The following is a 17,794-nucleotide window of genomic DNA, read 5'->3' on the forward strand; positions in this document are numbered from 1 at the left end:
CATTTAGATACAAGAGTCAGTTAAAACCTCTTGAGTACTAATGTTTCAAAAGAACGGGTTTGGATACTGGAAAGAGTACACCAACCTTCTGGAAACCAAGAGTCAGGGAATACTCTAAGTGTACTGGAGTGTTTGGGGAGACACTGGAATGAAAGCCCCCCAACATAAACATTTTAGGAAACTGAGTAGCTTAAGAAATTCTTATTAGCCTGAACTATAGGAACCAAAGTCTGCATGCACTGAGTTACCCCCAGAACTTAACCCCTGATTTCACCTGATCTTTTCCCTCTATGTTGAATATTTTGTGTTTTTTTTAAATATAAAAACTTCTTGAATGCCATTTAAGTCATATAAGTTAAAGGATTCCTGGGCTGAACAGCCAAAATGTTATACTGTGACAGGGTGGGATAGCTAGAATTCTTCAAGAAAGAATAGGTAAACTAGGGCAGCTCAGTCACCGAAGATAAACAAGAAAAATCTTGCCCCTAAGGCAGGAAAGTGGACAGGGCTGCCATAGCATGTCTGAGTTTTTAACTTTAACTTCTTGTAAGCATCTTTAAACATTCTGTAATCATGGATATTTTTGAAGAAATAAAATTATTTGGTAAGCACTTTTCCTAGGTTCACCAGAGCTTCTTTACAACAGGAATTGATAATAAAATGAAGAGTTACCCTGAGATACTGGATGTTCTTTGCCATGGATGAATCATAAACTACCAAAAATAGATTAACTATACTGCATAAACAAAATTATACAAATACTACAACCAAATATTAATGCAATGGTCATAAAGTGATGAAGACAGGTTATCAAGAACAACAAAATGTGATTATTTGTATTGATAACATATATTGTAAAATGAATGCAGTGGGAACATACTTTCTGACAATGCAAAATTCCTTAAACAGTCATAACCAAGCCTTATAGTCTTTGTTCTCCAAATTGTTGAACATTTCAAGTCATGTCATTCCCCAAACAAATGGATGAATCCTGACCATCTGGGAGCAAAAGGGACTGGCAGATCAGAGGGTGAGATTTACAAGTGGCTTTCAGTCAAGCATCTTTCATACTAGAAATTAATCACCTGGATATATCCTGTAGGTTATTTGGCTTCTACTGAGGATATCAGAAGAAACACTCATTTTATTGAGGAATGTGCTAATTTATTTTGAAATTATTTGTACGGTTGAAAAGCAGTTATTTGGTATATTTAACAATAAAAATATTTAGATGGAGAAATGGCTCTTTTGTATTAGTAGCACCTTTACAGGCTAAAAAAATTATTTCAGTATTTCATGAGTTAGAGCTCATGTCATCAGATGCACTGGTGTGTAAATCGATCTGGATGATTTATATACACAATAGAAAGGGGAAGGGAGAGATACACAGAGAGGCTGATTCCAGATAAGATCAGATCGCAACAACCCTGTGAATTAGGTGAGGCTGACAAAGACAGCCCAAATTCACCCAGGAAGCATCCATAGCAGTATGGGGATTTCAATCTGGATCTCTCAGACCATGTTCCAAAATCATTTTATAGGAATAATGTGGATATGGTGAGTTTAAATCTGAATAAGAGATAATGCTGATGCCTATCCTGTCCCACTCTAGGCTCAAAGCTGTTTGTCCAAAGTCACCCTTGGATCTGAGGGTATCATTCAGTGGCAGAGCATTTGACTGTAGATCAAAAGTTCCCAGATTTGAATCCGGATGCCCCCTTCTTTGGGGAGGGGCTGTGGCTCAGAGGTAGAGCATCTGCTTGTCATGCAGAAGATCCCAGTTCCCAGTAAGAGTGCCAGTGTGGTAAAGTGGTTAACACTGGTGGACTTTCATCTGGAGAATCAGGTTTGATTTTCTCTCCTTAACATGAAGCCTGTTGGGTGAATATGGGCCAGTCACAGTTCTCTCAGAATTCTCTCAGCCCCAATTATTTCACAAGGTGGAGAAAGGAAGAGTAAGTGGTTATAAACCACTTTGAGGTTCCTTAGGTAGAGAAAAGTGGAAGTATAAAAACTCTTCTTCCTTAGTTAAAGGATCAGGGAGGAAGTGGTGTGCTCTGCTTGAGCCAGCTTGGTGTAGTGGGTGAGTGGTGGCTTCTAATCCGGCCAGCCAGGTTTAATTCCCCGCTCCTCCACATGCAACCAGCTGTGTGACCCTGGGCTAGTCACAATCCTGTTAGAGCTGTTCACACAGAGCAATCCTGTCAGAACTCTTTCAGCCCACCTACCTCACAGATATCTGTTGTGGGGAGAGGAAGGGTAGGTGATTGTAAGCTGCTTCGGGACTCCAGGTAGTGAAAAGGGGCATATAAAAACAATGTGGTAAACCAACTCTTCTTCTTCTTCTTCTTGAATCTTGGAGGGCCAGTGCCAATTGGAGAAGACATACTGACCTTGATGGATCAAGGGTCTGATTCAGTGTAAGGCAGCTTCAGTCAATGGCAATCAAGGTGTGGTTCTCCACAGAGCAGCTCTTTCCCTGGCAATCCCCATGAGTCCGGTCTGATTGCTTACTCTGTGACAATAAGCAAGCAGCTGCTTGATCACTGACAAAGTCTTCATTGTCATCTTGGACCTTTCTCATTCACAGACATGGAGACCAAAATGAGTATGGCATTTCCAGAAAATATAGGAATCTAAGCAAAGACTCCTTGATTATTAGACATTTTAAAACAGCACTTTCTTTAAAATGGGGTGTTGCCTGAAAACGCAACATGGAGATGCTTTTTAAAAATAACAGGAATACGGTGGGAGCCACTTTTCTATGGATTAATTCTCAGGGCCAAGAATACATTTCAAGACAATCTAATTTTGGAAGCCATTAATATAAAATTAACATCATTGATCCCAAGGGAGTGCTAATTCAATTGGAAAGACCCATGCAAATGGTTTTACCTGTGCGGCCCCAGGCCTTTACACATCAGAGGAGAGAACGTGACTCAGTGGGAGAGGCCTAGCTTTGCATGCGTACAATTCCAGGTTTAATCCCTGGTATCTCCATTTAAAGCAGCCTTTCTGAACCTTTTGACTGGGGAGGCACACCTGAATTTGAGGCATACCAGAAGTGATATCAGCTGGCCACACCTTCCTGCCACACCCCCTGGAAGTGACATGTCACCCAGAATTCACAACCGCACAAATTCTGGTGCACTCCAAACATTTAAATAAACAAAAAAACCCTCTTTAAACAGCTCTCCAAATCATACCTCTTTCCTGCTGCCCAAGGTCTGGAGTTCATGGAAGGCCCCCCTGTTACCCCCCAAGTTAAAACAAAACAACCCCCAAAGACACTCTCAGCCCATCCACCCCACAACCTCAAGGAAGGACTCACCTTCCTCAACTCCAACCACCACCAATGATACAGATGACAAAGTGGTAGGATCCTTAGCCGGCAAAGGTTTGAGGGGCAGCGTCCTTCCCCTCCCTATCCCTCCAGGCCTATTATTGGTCATTTGGGTGGGGGACAAGTCAACCTGCTCATATAAGGGAGTTTAAATTAAAGAACAAACAATCAGAAAATCCTAACATGCCAAAGTGCTGTAGCACACCAGTTAAGAATCCCTGATTTGAAGGATCTCAGCCATCTGTAAATTCTTACAAGGCTACCATGAGTCAGAGATATAGCACTGGATGGACTAGTTGCCTGCCTACTGTAAGAGAGATTTTATGTTTATCGTGGCACAAGTTGTACTAGAATTCCAGGATGACAGATGGAAATTTTTACCTTTACCTTGGATTGGAAGATGAGAGATTTGTGTGACAACCAAGAAAGTATCCCAATGTACAGAATGTGAGCTGCAATTACCAGTATCTTAGACCATCTCTTGTGCTGGGCAGTCTCTTCTCTAGACGTGGCAAATCTTCCTTCCATTTCTCTCCCTGTACAATTTTCTGTACTGCATCTTTGCTTTCAGGTCAGTGGAATGCAGTTCTTGGATCAGCAGTTGGCTGGATTAGCAAATTTTTGTGCAGTGATTCCCTTTGAATTCTAGCTGGCCTCTAGCCAATCCGACTGTGTCCCACTCAGAGACCTTTGGACAACTGGCATTTTTTTTCTCTTGTTCCCTGTCATCATATTCTTTGGCGAGCAGAAAAGGGCAACCAGGTCACAACTGGTTAATCACACAGCAGGCTTCTTTTCATCAGTCCTGTGGCAATGCTAAGAAGAAGAGGAGAACACGACCACTCAACTGCTCTTTTCCTATGATTTGTTTCCTGGAAGCCAAATTCAACTGAAACCACTGGGGCTGGTCTGCAAGTAATGTATACTTTAGCAAAGTGCAGGATATAGGCCTGTGTTTTGTATCAGCTGTCTCCTTTTATATGTCACCAAGGGAGTCCAGCAGCTGCCCTTGGTAGTTCTGTTGTTTGACCACTGCAGCGGTTGGAGAGAAAGAAGAAGCCACACCAAAGGAGCCAGGTTATTATTAAAATGAACTGTTTATATTATCTCAGTTGAGTCAATACAGTATAATGTATTAAAATGGAAAGGTACAAAATTGAAATAAATACTTTCTGAGTCATGTATAAATCTTTTGTCAAGATGACATTGTTTGTTTGTTTTTTTGTGGTTTTTTTGTTTGTTTGTTTCTTTTCATCAGTACATGTTTCAATAACACATTTAAAATGACATTTAAAGTATCGTCTAAAATATGGTTCGTGGAAGAAAGACGCTCGACAACAAAGAAAAAAATTGGCTTGTTTTGGCATGAGATCTTGACATAATCGGGGTTCCCCAAAACCACGTAAATGGTGGTAAGATAGTAAATGTTTCAACTCATTTTTTAAAAAAATAAACAGGCTTTACAAAACCCCCTCTGATCCTTTACTCAACCACTCTCCTGGGTACTCTGCACTTAACAATATATACATTCATTATTGTCCAAGGGAAGACAGCCACTGACTTTCATTGAAAACAGCTTGGCGGAGTAAAACTTAATGAAGATTATGCAACTGACAGTGACAATTTATACGGGATTATCTGTTTTTTAAAAAAGGATACGTTTCATCAGTAAAGAAAAATTGCACAGAATTTTTTAAAAAATAAACATATACATGGAACAGGGGAAAAGGCAGTCTAGGTCTGAAGCAAGAAGCAATAACCACTGAAATTAGTTTTTTTTAAAAATAGATAGAAGGGAATCACTCTGTGCAGGTTAACGTGTAATATTATCACACTGATTTAGTATGAGGGTTCATTGAAATCGATAGCCTCGATTTCAAAAAACAACCACACTGAGGGCTGGCGTTTTAGGTTTTTGCAAACTTGCCCCTTTAAGCAACAGACAGGTTCCAGGGTCTGTTCAAATACTGATTTACCTGTAATTCTCCTGCTGGTGGCTGGCAGAAGCAGGAAATGGGGCAATAGGCACATACCTCCACCACCTATCTTAGAATATAGAAAGTTATGTATGAATAACAGTGCAATCCAAAACAGACTTACACCTTTCTAAATCCATTGACATCAATGGAGAAAGCGTAACTCTTCTTAGGATTATACTGCAAGTGTAACAGATGGGGTTTCCTCTTCCTTTACTGAAATGTGTGGGTCATGAAAATCAGGTGACTTATTTAGGCACCTGCCTCACACACAAATTCCTACATGAGACGAAGAGTGTGTGCAATTTGATAAGTTATGGGACAGTGATTTGGGTCAAGTCTTCATCTTCTAAGAACAAAGATGCTCTCTTGAAGGCAAAGCCAGACCTCATCTTTCAAGAGGCCATGACCTTTGAATGACATGAGCTGCTTTGGGAGGCCATCCTAGTTGGGAAAGCGTGATGTGGACAAGTATCATATGATTTAGTCTACAAGCCCACAATCACTTTCTTCGAAGCAAGACTTTGTGAATACAATGGGATTTATTTCTGTGTAGCAAAGGGTTGCCAAGCACTCCCTCCTCCACCAGGTGGAGGTTCCCCACCACCAGGCTGCACTGCCTCATGGCTGATCAGTGAGCCAGCAGGAGAGTGGGATTAACCCAGAAAAAGAGTGAGGCCCAGCTGATGTTGCAGCAACATGTCTGTGTGGAAGTGATGTCATCATGTCAATAACGTCAGGATGACACTCTGGTTTAAGGGCAAAAACTCAATGGTGGAAGCTCTGTATGATAACGTCACTTCTGGGTCATATCATGTTGCTGCAACTGGTAAATCCCCCTCATCCCTCACTGGTTGTCAGGAGGGATTTGGTAACCCTTATTTCTTTTGATCAAAATCATGGATTAGTGGCTTCAAATCACTTAATGCACACACACACTCCCTTTTATTGCTTTTCTCCAACACTATTGCTCTTATTTTTTCCCTGTTTTAATATCACAATATATCTTAATGTAAGTTAGGATACAGGGATGTTATAACAATTCCCAACTTCCCTACATCTTTTTATTGGAATAGAAGATCTTTATTCTTTGTTTGTCTGTCCTACCCCATTGTTTAAATGTATTTGCTGACCCAGGCTAGGAAACTAAGGGGCCAACTAAAATCCTTCTTTTGTGTTTGTCTGATAATGGCACACAAAAGACTGATAGTAATTCAGAACTAACAAACTGTTCTATTTCACTTTTGAGGGGAAATGGCCAGGTAGGTATCAGGTTTAGGACTTAGAAGGTGAACTGGCAACAAGGATGAAGTAACTTTATATAAGCATAAACAACAGATAGTTTGTCACAATCAAGTAGCTGGTTATACAGACAGATCTTTGAAACTGTTGAGGGAAATTTTTGGGTAGTCACTGCTTAAATTAACAAGAATTCTTAAGTTTGTGAAGGCAGGGATATTCACACAAGTTCCAGTTTCTCTTCATAACCATTTGATCACCTCTCTCTAACAGGAGCATTTCCCTCAGGGAGGGGCCCCAGGGTCCTCCTTGATCTCCTCACTCTGCTTAACTATCCTTCACTGTTTTCACTCCACTTTTAACTTTTAACAGGGAGTGGTAATCAGAGATAAGGCCATTTCTGCAGTAGCACCTTGGTCTGTGGAATTCCTTGCCCCCATCTGTCTGCTTGGCACCAAGCCTTGGTAGACTTTTAGTAGACAAAAAGAAAAAAGAACAGAAATTATTTGCACAGATCTTTGGCTGGATTGAGTTCCACAGGGCCTGCAAAACTGAGCTCTTCCACCAGGCATTTGTCTGAGGCCGCGTGGTGGCCCGGGGGCTAAGATCGAGCCCCTCTCCCCGGCGGGGGAGAACAGTATTAGACTGGCCTGGTTCCCCAGAATGTTCCCCCTATGCCCAATTATCCATCCGTCCCTTCTGCTCATCCAGTAGGCCTGTATGGGAATAGTTTTTTCTTAATCGCCATCATTGTGACTGCGTCATTGTTTATGGGGTTTTAATAGGGAATTTTAATGGTTTTTAATGTACTGTATTTGTATTGAAATATTGTGAACTGCCTTGAGCCGGGTTCTGAGAGTGGCGGCCATACAAATCAAATAAATAATAATAAAAATAGTTTGGTAGGTTGCTCCTGGCTTATTGGACATGCCGCTGGTTAGCTGATTTGATTGGAAACCATTATTTTATTGTGATTACAATTATGCTGTAAGCCGCCTCACCAGATATTTGCTACACAGAGGACCTATATTTATTTTAAAATGTCTTTTTAAAACAAATATGGCCAATATGATTCTGTCTGAACTGTGATCTCTTCCTGTGCTAAAGTTGTACCTCTGATATTAGAAGCAATAGATATCGTTAAAGCATCTGGCCCATGAAGAAACCCCAAAGAGATTGGGCCTTCGTGATGAGTGTGGATGACTGAGCTGGGTGGTGGAGGAGGATACAATTACAGATTTTGAATTCATGTTGAAAAAATCAAGGTTGAAGAGGATCAGAACTGAACTTTGCCACTGAAATTTGACTGCACACATCCATAAAGCCTGCATTTGCAGAAAGTTCAATATTCCGATTTGTGTGCTGTTTCAATCACAAACTGCTAACTACTCATACTGAGAAGTAAGAGCCAGGGAAGGCCTTCTAATGGCTCCATAGCAGTGCACCATATATGTTAAGAAGGTATTAACATTCAATAGGACTTTAACGGTGGGGCTTTTATCATCTCCATCACTCGTATATGAAGAATTGCCCCAGAATAAACTATCTAAATATTTTAAGTTGACCTGCAATATCTTCAGAAGAACACAGTTTGAGTCCAGTGGTATCTGCTTCAGACCCACACAGCTACCCACCTATAATGTTTTAAGTTGAATATTTCATTCCCATTGGATCAAAACAGGACTCAGATTTACAGGTTAGTGAGCTCCCTGTCTCTATAAGAGCATCCCACAGAAACGGACAGTTTCTTCAGGGATGGTTGGTTGTCTCAGACCTGGATGGGTGAAGCATGAACAGAGGAAGGATGTAGAAAACCCTTACAAGTTAGTTTCCGTCTAGGGAAAGATGCCTACTAGAGAACAGTGCTCTAATAGGGTTGCCTAATCCAAATTGGGAAATACCTAGAGAATTTGGGGATGGAGGAGGTTTGAGGAGGGGGGGAATTCATTGGGGTATAATGCCATACAGTTGACCTTCAAAGTGGCTATTTTCTCCAGGTGAACTGATCTCTGTTGCATGGAAATCAATTGGAATCCTAGGAGATCTCCAACCTCAATGAGCCCTTCAGAACGACAGGACAGCTACTGAAAAACATATATTTCCACAACTGGTTTATCTTCACACCTGGTTTAGCTTCATCTTCAGCTTCATCCAGCATTTCTGAAAGAATCTCCTTTTAGATCTTGCTTCAATATCACCTCCCATTCCAAATTCTGGCTGTAGCCTAGCCAAAACCCCAAACCTGTCACAACTTTGCTACTCAGGAATATGTATTTGATAACTGATTGTAGGCTGAAAGGTTGCAGGGGTGGACATTTTGACCCAACTTAAATCTCATATCATTCATACTGATCTGTATATTTGCAATTTCTAAACTTCCAATTTTATTTAAATTCTAGGAGTGGACTATATGCTCTTGCTGATGGGTCTGAGTTGCTGAACCTCTTCACTGCATGCTCAAATGCCCAGGTTGAGAAATGCTTTTCTGCAATGCTTTTCTGTGCATAGGCCTGACATGCACTGGAAGGAACAGGCAAGGAGCTGTGTAGATGAACTGCCATAGCAAATGCTGCCAACAGGAAGTTAGTATCAGGGCAGGAAAGGGGCATGAACTAACCAGCCTGGGCAAGGTAAAGGATTTGGGCCACAGGACACAACCCACAGATTTGTTGTTTCTCCAGTATCAAAGGCAGAACAATTCCCTTTGTGTGGCCCTGGTTAATTTACCGTGATTTAGAAATTTAAGAACTTATCCTGTAAATGAAGCTTGCTTGGGCTTTGTGAATGCACAACTGATTCATTCATTTTCTACAATGGTGGTTTTCAAGCAATGGATTGGGATCTTCAGGTGGCCATAAGCTCTATAGAACTGCCATAACCATTGTTAGATGCACAATAAAACAATGGCTATGACTTGGTCTGTTCAGAGGCTGCTAGATAGCTAGGTCTTTCAACTGTCTTTGTTTTAATTTGTGGTCCTGGGGCTTAAGATCGGGCTCCCCTCTCCCCTCAGAGCCGGGGCCAGTACTAGACTGGCCTCGAATCTCCAAGATCTACCCCTGTGACATCATCCATCATCCATCATGGGCTAAGCATTATCTTAATACCTTTGGCCATACCTACACTTACCCATGCATACAGTTCAGCAATCAAGGACTCTCCCAAATAACTCTGAGAATTATAGTTTGGTTAGGATAAAGAGAATCCTTTGCTGCAATGACCAAGGGTTATTGGGGGAGAAAGAAGAGACCATGACTGTTAAATCGGTTTTCTGGACATGCATGGCAGTGAACAGGCTTCAGATCGTGCAGCAGGTTTTGCACCATAAATGAAACTCTCTCAGCTGCCTCCCCAGTTCCAGCAAGTAAAATAAGAGGGAGGCATTAGGCAAGTCTCAGTTTGTCTACTGAGTACTGCATCAGGATCTGAGACCTCCAATTGAGTTGGTATCTTGCCCAAATCAGGATTATCTTTCTGGGAAACTATCTGCGAGACTATCAAATTATTTCTGATTATTTCTAGAAGGGATTATTGGACACTTATCCATATTTAATGCCAACCGTCAGCATCATAATCCAAGTAAAAAACACAGGGATGGATGGAAAGAATTCATCGCATTGTTCAAATTCTGTACTTGTTCCCTGTATCCAATAAGTATACAGCAAGTTAATCCATGGCATACTCTTATGATCTCCTGAACTGGTCCAACTTCAGCCCACCCCACCATGGTAACTGAGTTTATCTAAGTAGCTTAGTGCTTCAGACCTGAAACATGGTAGCAGAAAGAAACAATGCAACCTAATGTAAACAATGCAAAATTATCATTTTCCTCTTTTTTTTCTTTCTTTTTTGTTGCCAGATGAAACGTTTCCATAACCTGGTTTTAAGGAACTGTGTTACATGTATTGATAGATAACATTATGCTAGGTCTTGAGGGAAACAAAATTAACACAAAAAAAGGGGGGGGGGAGATGTGAAAGAAAGCAAGACGTACAGTATAGGGGATACTCTGATCAACAAACCAATCACCATTAGAATCAAAAAGCAAACCAGCCTTCACCAAGGAACTCAACAACATTTCTCAATGCACTAAGTACATTTTAAACCATGCAATTTTACACAAACATCTTAACTAGGTTTTTTTAAAACTTTTTAAAACACCAACATTATGCATTTCTTTGTTAATTATATTGGTTAAAGTTGCAGCCAGAGACTGCCAAATATCAGATACATCATCATATACATATTTTTTTTTATACAGAATCCGGACAACACAACATTACACATCCTAGAGAGAAAGAGAGAGAGAGAGAGAAAAGAAAAAAGAGTATTTGTTCCTTTGTTTTATTTGTATATATTTTTTTTCCTTTTGTAGAAAAGATGGAACAATGAAGAGGACGGAGGGAAGCAGGCTAAGGTAGGGGGGAAAAATCTTCCACCAAATGAGAAAGACCATAGGAAAATAATTCCAAAACCACAACAGGACAAAGGAAATGGAAGAATTCGCTCAAAATTGGCTCTGTGTCAAAAAAAAGAAAAGAAAATCTCTTTGCTACAAAACAAGATGTTTACACACAGAGTGTATTGATACTGGAAACAGGAAGAACCATGACATCATGTTGATTCCAAGTCCATTTTATTTCAAAAACATAAAGGGGGGAGGAGGGAGAAAACCAATTGGCAGTTGAGTATGATTTCAAAGATCTCTTATTGGCTTGAATTCTTTACCTTCCCATGATGCACTGCTGGGAAACATAGCTAAACAATACACCAAGAGGGAGTTGCAAGAATAACATGATGTCTTTAGAAGATCCCCCCCCCAGATGTAGTGTCAATTGAACCAGCATTTGGCTTGAAACTTTGCTTTTTTTAAAAAAGATGCTCAGTTGTGGGGGTCACCACTGTGGTGACTCCTCTTTACCCATCTCCCACCCACCCACGTCTTAAAGCAAAGCATGCATTCGATTGGACAAAGGAAAAATCAATTATGACAAATGCTTTTTTTTGTTATTTATCATGGCAAGTATACAAATATGTTAAAATTTCATATATATAATAATCAAAGATACAAAATCATTTCTGACAAGAGAGATTTTTTTTAAACAATAACCATTACAGTGCAAGGTTTTCTATTACAGTAAAAGGTGTGTTGTCTTGGTTTACAGTAACAGTAGATTGTAGCTGTTTCTTGTTTATGTACAGTAGGTCCCTGATGTTAAGAATGTATGCACCAGTCAGAGAGAAAAACCCAGCACAGAATGGCTATTTGACTTTAAATACGTTTTTCTTGAACATTTACAAAATAACAGCAATATCACAAATTCACAAGCACATTGTTTTGCCTTAAGAAAAAGCATGTAGATTTTTTTTTGTTTTTAAAAGTTTTTAAACTTTCAACACTTAGAGAAATGTAAAAGTTGGATATATATATGAAGACATGGTCATGTGTATTATGATTCAAAGGGTATTGTCACTCCACCGATCTTCTTCTAAATATTAAGCACCACTTTAAAAAGCAAGATCTGTACCGGGGGTGGGGATAGATGAGTGGGGCTTAGGACCTTGTGTGGCTCAAACACCAAGCAGGCAACCCCAAATGAGCCTACCCAGAAGCAAGCCACATTTTATTCAGTAGGGATTATTCCCAAGAAAGTGGTCTTATAATTGCACCCCAAATCTTAGCTACTATCCCTCCACGTCCTCTAAGTTCACCATGAAAACAATTCCTGCCAATGACACCAATGTATCAGGAGATGTATTTCTCCACTAAGTCAACCCAATGCACTCAATTAGACTGTGGATACAAAGTCCATTCAGTGGCAGAAGGAACGGAAGCTGCTGATTGAAGATAGCTGCCAGTCATGATGACCAAAGAGTGCAATAGCAGTGAGGAAGAAAGGACAGGGTGTACTGCTAACTTTCTTAGCTTGATGGTTGATACTGTGCCCATGTAATACGGCATGATGGTCAGTCTAAGGAGCACACCCAGCCTTTTTTCCCTACCAAGAGAGACCAATGTCTAGTATGAACAAATGGCTGGCAAAGATGAGGCGGGGAAAGTTAAATTATAAGAAAAGGTAATAGTGGCTCTGGAATCTGTTGACTGATCACACTTGTATCCTGCCAAAGATTTCAGCGTGCTGTACCTGAAATAATATAGGTGTGTGCAGCAATGGACAACTATGCCATTTTCCGTAGTGTCTTGTTCTTCTTCTCCCAAATCATCTTACTCGTTCACTTTGGTCACCTTTGGGTGGCCTTGCCACCTGAGGCTAGAATGGCAGCCAGCCAAGAAAAGATCTTTTTGGTTGCAGTGCCAGAACTTTGAAACTCCTCCCACAGGAGATTCATTGTCCTTCCTGTATCAATGAGAACTTTTTTTTGTTTTGTTTGGCATACCTGCTGCCCAAAATACTTACTGGCCCTCTTCTGTGATGTGGTTGTTTTTTTTGACTATATGTTTTTATTGAATCAACTATTTTATATACACCTTATTTCAAATGCTGTTTTAAATATTTTAATGTTTGAGACCCTTTTTGGTTGGAGAGGTGGCAGAGAGATGTTTTAAATAAATAACATGGGTGAGTATGAACCTATTGTATATTATATTTCCATAAGTATACATCACTGTCATTACTGAATCTAACAATGATGCCAATAATGGTATTTTGATCGGATCTATTCCTTCCATCCATTTTTATTGCTGTTATTTCAGATCCATTTCTGTGCCATTTTAACACCTTAAATGCCATTTCATTGCCAACGTAAGAAAGCACAAATTCCATGAGAAAATTTCAACACACCCACATAATGTCTTGAAAATACAGATTGCGAGGTTTGATTCAGTGAAGGCAGAAATAAAATCAAAATGGGGATTTCTGCCTTAAAGCAGTGGAGTTGTAAAAATTTGTAAATGGAGCAGAAATGCAGTAAAGAGAGGTGAAGGGGCAAAAACTATAGCAAATGAAAACAGACCCCTGTCTACATAACAATTCATCATACAAGTAAACTGTCCAAGGATTGTTCATAGCAGTTTTTAAATGCATTTGGGGATTTAAATTTGCTTTTGGACACAAATGAATTATCAGTCTGTAGAACATATGGAGCTGCCTTATCCTGAATCCAACCCTTGGTCCATCAAAGTCAGGATTGTCTACTCAGACTGAAAGTGGGCCTCAGGTGGAAACCTTTCATATCACCTGTTATCAGATCCTTTTAGCTGAAGATGGTGAAGATTGAGACTGAAGACTTCTGCATGCCAAGCTGATGCTCTACTATGTCCATGGCCCTTCCACCCTGAATGCAAGCTAAATCTGCAGCATTTGTCTTATGAAAAGCAGAGATACACGCTCAATTAAATGCCAATACACTTGGAGCATGTCCATAGGAAAGCATTCAAACTCACATCCTTCCAGATGTGCTGAGTGGACCAAGTTTTAAACTGAGACAAAGTCCAAAAGATTTCAGAGATGCTCATTGGACTAAAGATTAGTTAAGATCTTTGTGAACCTTACTTAATGCGTGCAACAGGAAATAATGATTTTCATGTATAAATGGATACTTGCAGGATTAACACCACAGAATGCTTTCTGGGGGGAATGACGCATTTGTCTGGCATTTAATGAGGGTAAATAAATGACATGCTGAACCCCACAGTGGATGAGTGGAAACTTCCTAAATGAATATGGAGGTCCTGGCAAAAATGAGAACTAGGGTGGCTTCAGATTCAATTTTCAAGGGGCACTTTGCTTATTAAAGGTGAACTAGCTGCTTTGAACATGCTGGAATGGCTGAGGAAATGCCTACTGGATATTTTAGGCAGCAGGGATAAATGTGGCTTATCAGATGTAAAATACATCCTTCTCTTCCATGGTAAGTACCACTTGCAGGCTCTTCACGGTAGAGGCTTATGTGGAATCCAGTTGCAAGTAGTTAAAAGGGAATGACTTACCCAGCAATGGCCTCATGATTGGCAGCAAGAAGAATGGGAATGGAACTTCTGCAGCTGTCTTCTGTTAACCAAGAACAGCCATATGCATCACAGAGCAAGTGAGGGAGAGTTGAAATAGCAAAACGTTTAGGTGCTCCACTGTTTCATTGTAATAATGGGGATGCTGATATTAAAATTACAAATTATGTTTTGAATTATAAAGCTAAAACTGCTCATATATGTGTGGTCTACTGGCAGATTCCATTATTGGACTAATCCTGGAGATATCAGAGGGTCTTCGGAAGAAGTATGAATTTTTGCTCTCCCTGAATTACACTGTTAGAATATGTGTGAGTTGTGGGGAACCCAGAGACTTGCTTGTGCTCCATAAACTTTGTGCTGTGCCACTGGTCAGCTCAGCTTGCATGGCAGTCATAGGAAGTTGTCAGAGGCATTCGTGAATCAATGGAAACACAACTCTCAGAGTTACAATACAAGTTACAATGCTGGCTGTTGTTATGCACAACCTTTTGTTCAAGGAGGTGAGCCAGAATTTCTCACTTTGGTCTGAAAAATTAAGCTTCGGACCAATGGCCACTCACTTGAGAAGTTGTAGTACATTGCATTTGAAGTTCACTAGGATGGAATTTGAGTCACGAGAACCAAGTTGTAGCAAAAATTCACAAAGACTGCAACCATGGACAATTCTATAAGTCTTTAAAAGTAAATTGCAAACTTTCTGGAGGAAAAACTATTTCCACTGGACAGGGAATTCTGGGATGCACCCTACTTTATATGCGCAAAGATACAGGATCTGTGCAAAATGCAAAATTTAAAGCGATAATTTTATATGCTTGATTTTTGGAAAATGAATATGGTATACAGACGTATTTAAAAACAGATCATGGTAGGAAATATTTTAAGATGGATTGTCAGATTCTTGACTATCCATGTCACCTTTAAATATTATTTACAAACTCAGAAGGGCTTCTGGACTAAATTTGATCCCAAGGAATTGAAATAGTCCAAAATAGTGCTGCTATTATTCAAAGTGAAATGAAAATGTGATGCGAAGATATGAATGCTCCAATCCTGTGCACAGTTGCTTGAGACGAAGTACTGCTGAGCTGGTTGGGATTTATTTTTGAGTAAACTATACACTGGATCTAACTGCACAACATCTAATGAAAAGGAGAGAGACACCATGTATCTAGAAAGCCCCTACTAAAGCCTTTTATGGAAATTTGCCGGGTAACCTCATGGCAATTTGCAATTGCCCAGCAATAGCTGTATCATGTAACTACCTGTTTTTCTTCCTGATTTAAAATCTGTAAGATACACAGCACTTAAAAAGGGTTGGAACTGGCATTGATCTGTAGTGCAGGGTGCTTTATAAAGAATAAACAGGGACTGCAACTTTCAGCTACAATGAAAACCACTGAATGGACTTTGAATGCACCAAAGAAGGTGTGTGTGTGTGTGTGCGTGTGTGTGTGATTACTATTAATTCTGCTTTTTGGCTATCTGAAGAAACCCCAAATGAACACATATAAAATACCGTCATAAAACCCAGTGGAGTGACATAACTCTTGAATTTCAAATACGAATTCTTGAACTTCGACATAACACCCTTGTCATAACAAGAAGCTTTCCCCCTTCATCAAATTCATTCCCAACCTGCAACTGATATCCGTTTGCAAACAGTTTGGTTTCCTTATTTCAATCCATTAGACTGGAGACAAAAGACCACACCAAAGGGGGGGAAATTAGAAATAGCTAAGAGGCAACAATAACCGAGCCAGAATTGCACAGACACCAGATCAAACAGGGGGAAAGGAAAGTCTATCTATATTAGCCATTGCGTAACTTGCAAATAATGACTTTTTTAACACCGTAAGCCACTTTGGGGAGAAACGAGGGTGTTTTCCTTAAATAAAACCTTTTTTTAAAAAAAAGCGCTTGGTATATATTTAGGCACAATGGCTGCAATCTTGCACAAAAGCACTTAAATCCAAATTACGTTAATGGCATTTAAGCAACCTTAAATGTGCCCAGGACTGCAGCCGATATAAATAATGATCACAGCAGTAATTGAACCAGAAACCTTGTGAAATTGAGTCTAAAATCATGCAGTCCTGGTGTATACTTTAAAGAACACCTGATAAAAACAGTGATGGTTTTATCCAAATCCTAATTTCTTCCTCTCAAAGTGGTAGTTGGATTAGTTTTACCACTGTCCTGGGTTTTTTCCCGTGTGTTCATGAACAGGCACCTCTACCAAGCTCAGTACTTAACTGAGCCTTTCCACTGCTAAAATCTGACTTAATTTGAATCGACATACTTAGGACTGCTTCCCATCAAATTCAACAGTCCTAAAGGGCTCCAGTGGTTTAAGACCTGCTTTACCAAGGGCTTGAGATTTGGCTTTCAGTTAGGCATTATCCATTTTGTTCACAGATCTATTTTCCTGTCTGTAAAATGAGAGCAACAAGGTCTCTTGAAAGAAATTCTATTAGCGGGATACCCACATGCTATAACCTGCAGATGCACAAGGATGAGTGTGTGTCCCACAGAGGTTATTAGGGGAGGGGGAGATGTGCCTTCATGACAAGCAACCAAAGCTTCCTCCCTCCCCAGCATAATGAGTAGCTACATTATTGTTAGAACAATTTGGTTTGCACCCTGTTTGTATGTTAAACATAAAATTAACATAGTTGAATTTGTACCATTACGCTAGTTTTCACAGGGAACCTAGCCTTGATTTCTCCCTGACAGGTGCAGTGACATTTTTTAAAAAAAATAGCATGGTGGAGACCTGCATACTCCTGCATGTGTTCTGAAGTGGTATAGTCCCAGGGTAGGCTGTACCATCCACATTTTCTGAAATGCAGTTCTTATACCCTGTTTTAAGCACTTTGTTTTGGGAGAAAGAGCAACTGCTTATTTTCAAGGAAGTGCACTGACACAGAAGTGCATTGACACAGAACAGAACATCTTGTGATGTTTAAAGCAACAAAAGTAATCCTTGTCATCTGAAATTCACTGGGCTTCTTATTAAGTCCAGGATGTTCACTAGATCATCAGGACTGCAAAATTATTTCCGTTCAATTTCACAACTTGAACGTACAGCACAAGAAATCAAGCCCCCCTCCCATTGGAAACATGACTGATCCATCCTGTTCCCTCCCCTGCCAGATAATCTGAGAACTCTGGTGTCTATCCAACATCCCTAAAATGCAATTATCATTTAGACAGAAGAATGATACTGACAAAAGAGAATGAAAAACAAGGGTATTGACTCTGGTG

At 40.1% G+C, this 17,794-nt stretch overlaps 1 long non-coding RNA gene across 1 annotated transcript in view; it reads left to right on the plus strand.

Moving 5' to 3' along the window:
- The window catches only part of LOC143835119 (uncharacterized), a 36,502-nt gene that overhangs the window by 5,392 nt on the left and 13,316 nt on the right, over positions 1 to 17,794 (plus strand). Inside the window, exon 2 of the long non-coding RNA XR_013230008.1 lies at positions 10,934 to 10,975. This is a non-coding gene — a long non-coding RNA (uncharacterized LOC143835119). The remainder of the gene's footprint in view (positions 1 to 10,933; positions 10,976 to 17,794) is intronic.

Source organism: Paroedura picta, chromosome 1 (assembly GCF_049243985.1).
Source record: "Paroedura picta isolate Pp20150507F chromosome 1, Ppicta_v3.0, whole genome shotgun sequence".
Taxonomy (NCBI): Eukaryota; Metazoa; Chordata; class Lepidosauria; order Squamata; family Gekkonidae; genus Paroedura; species Paroedura picta.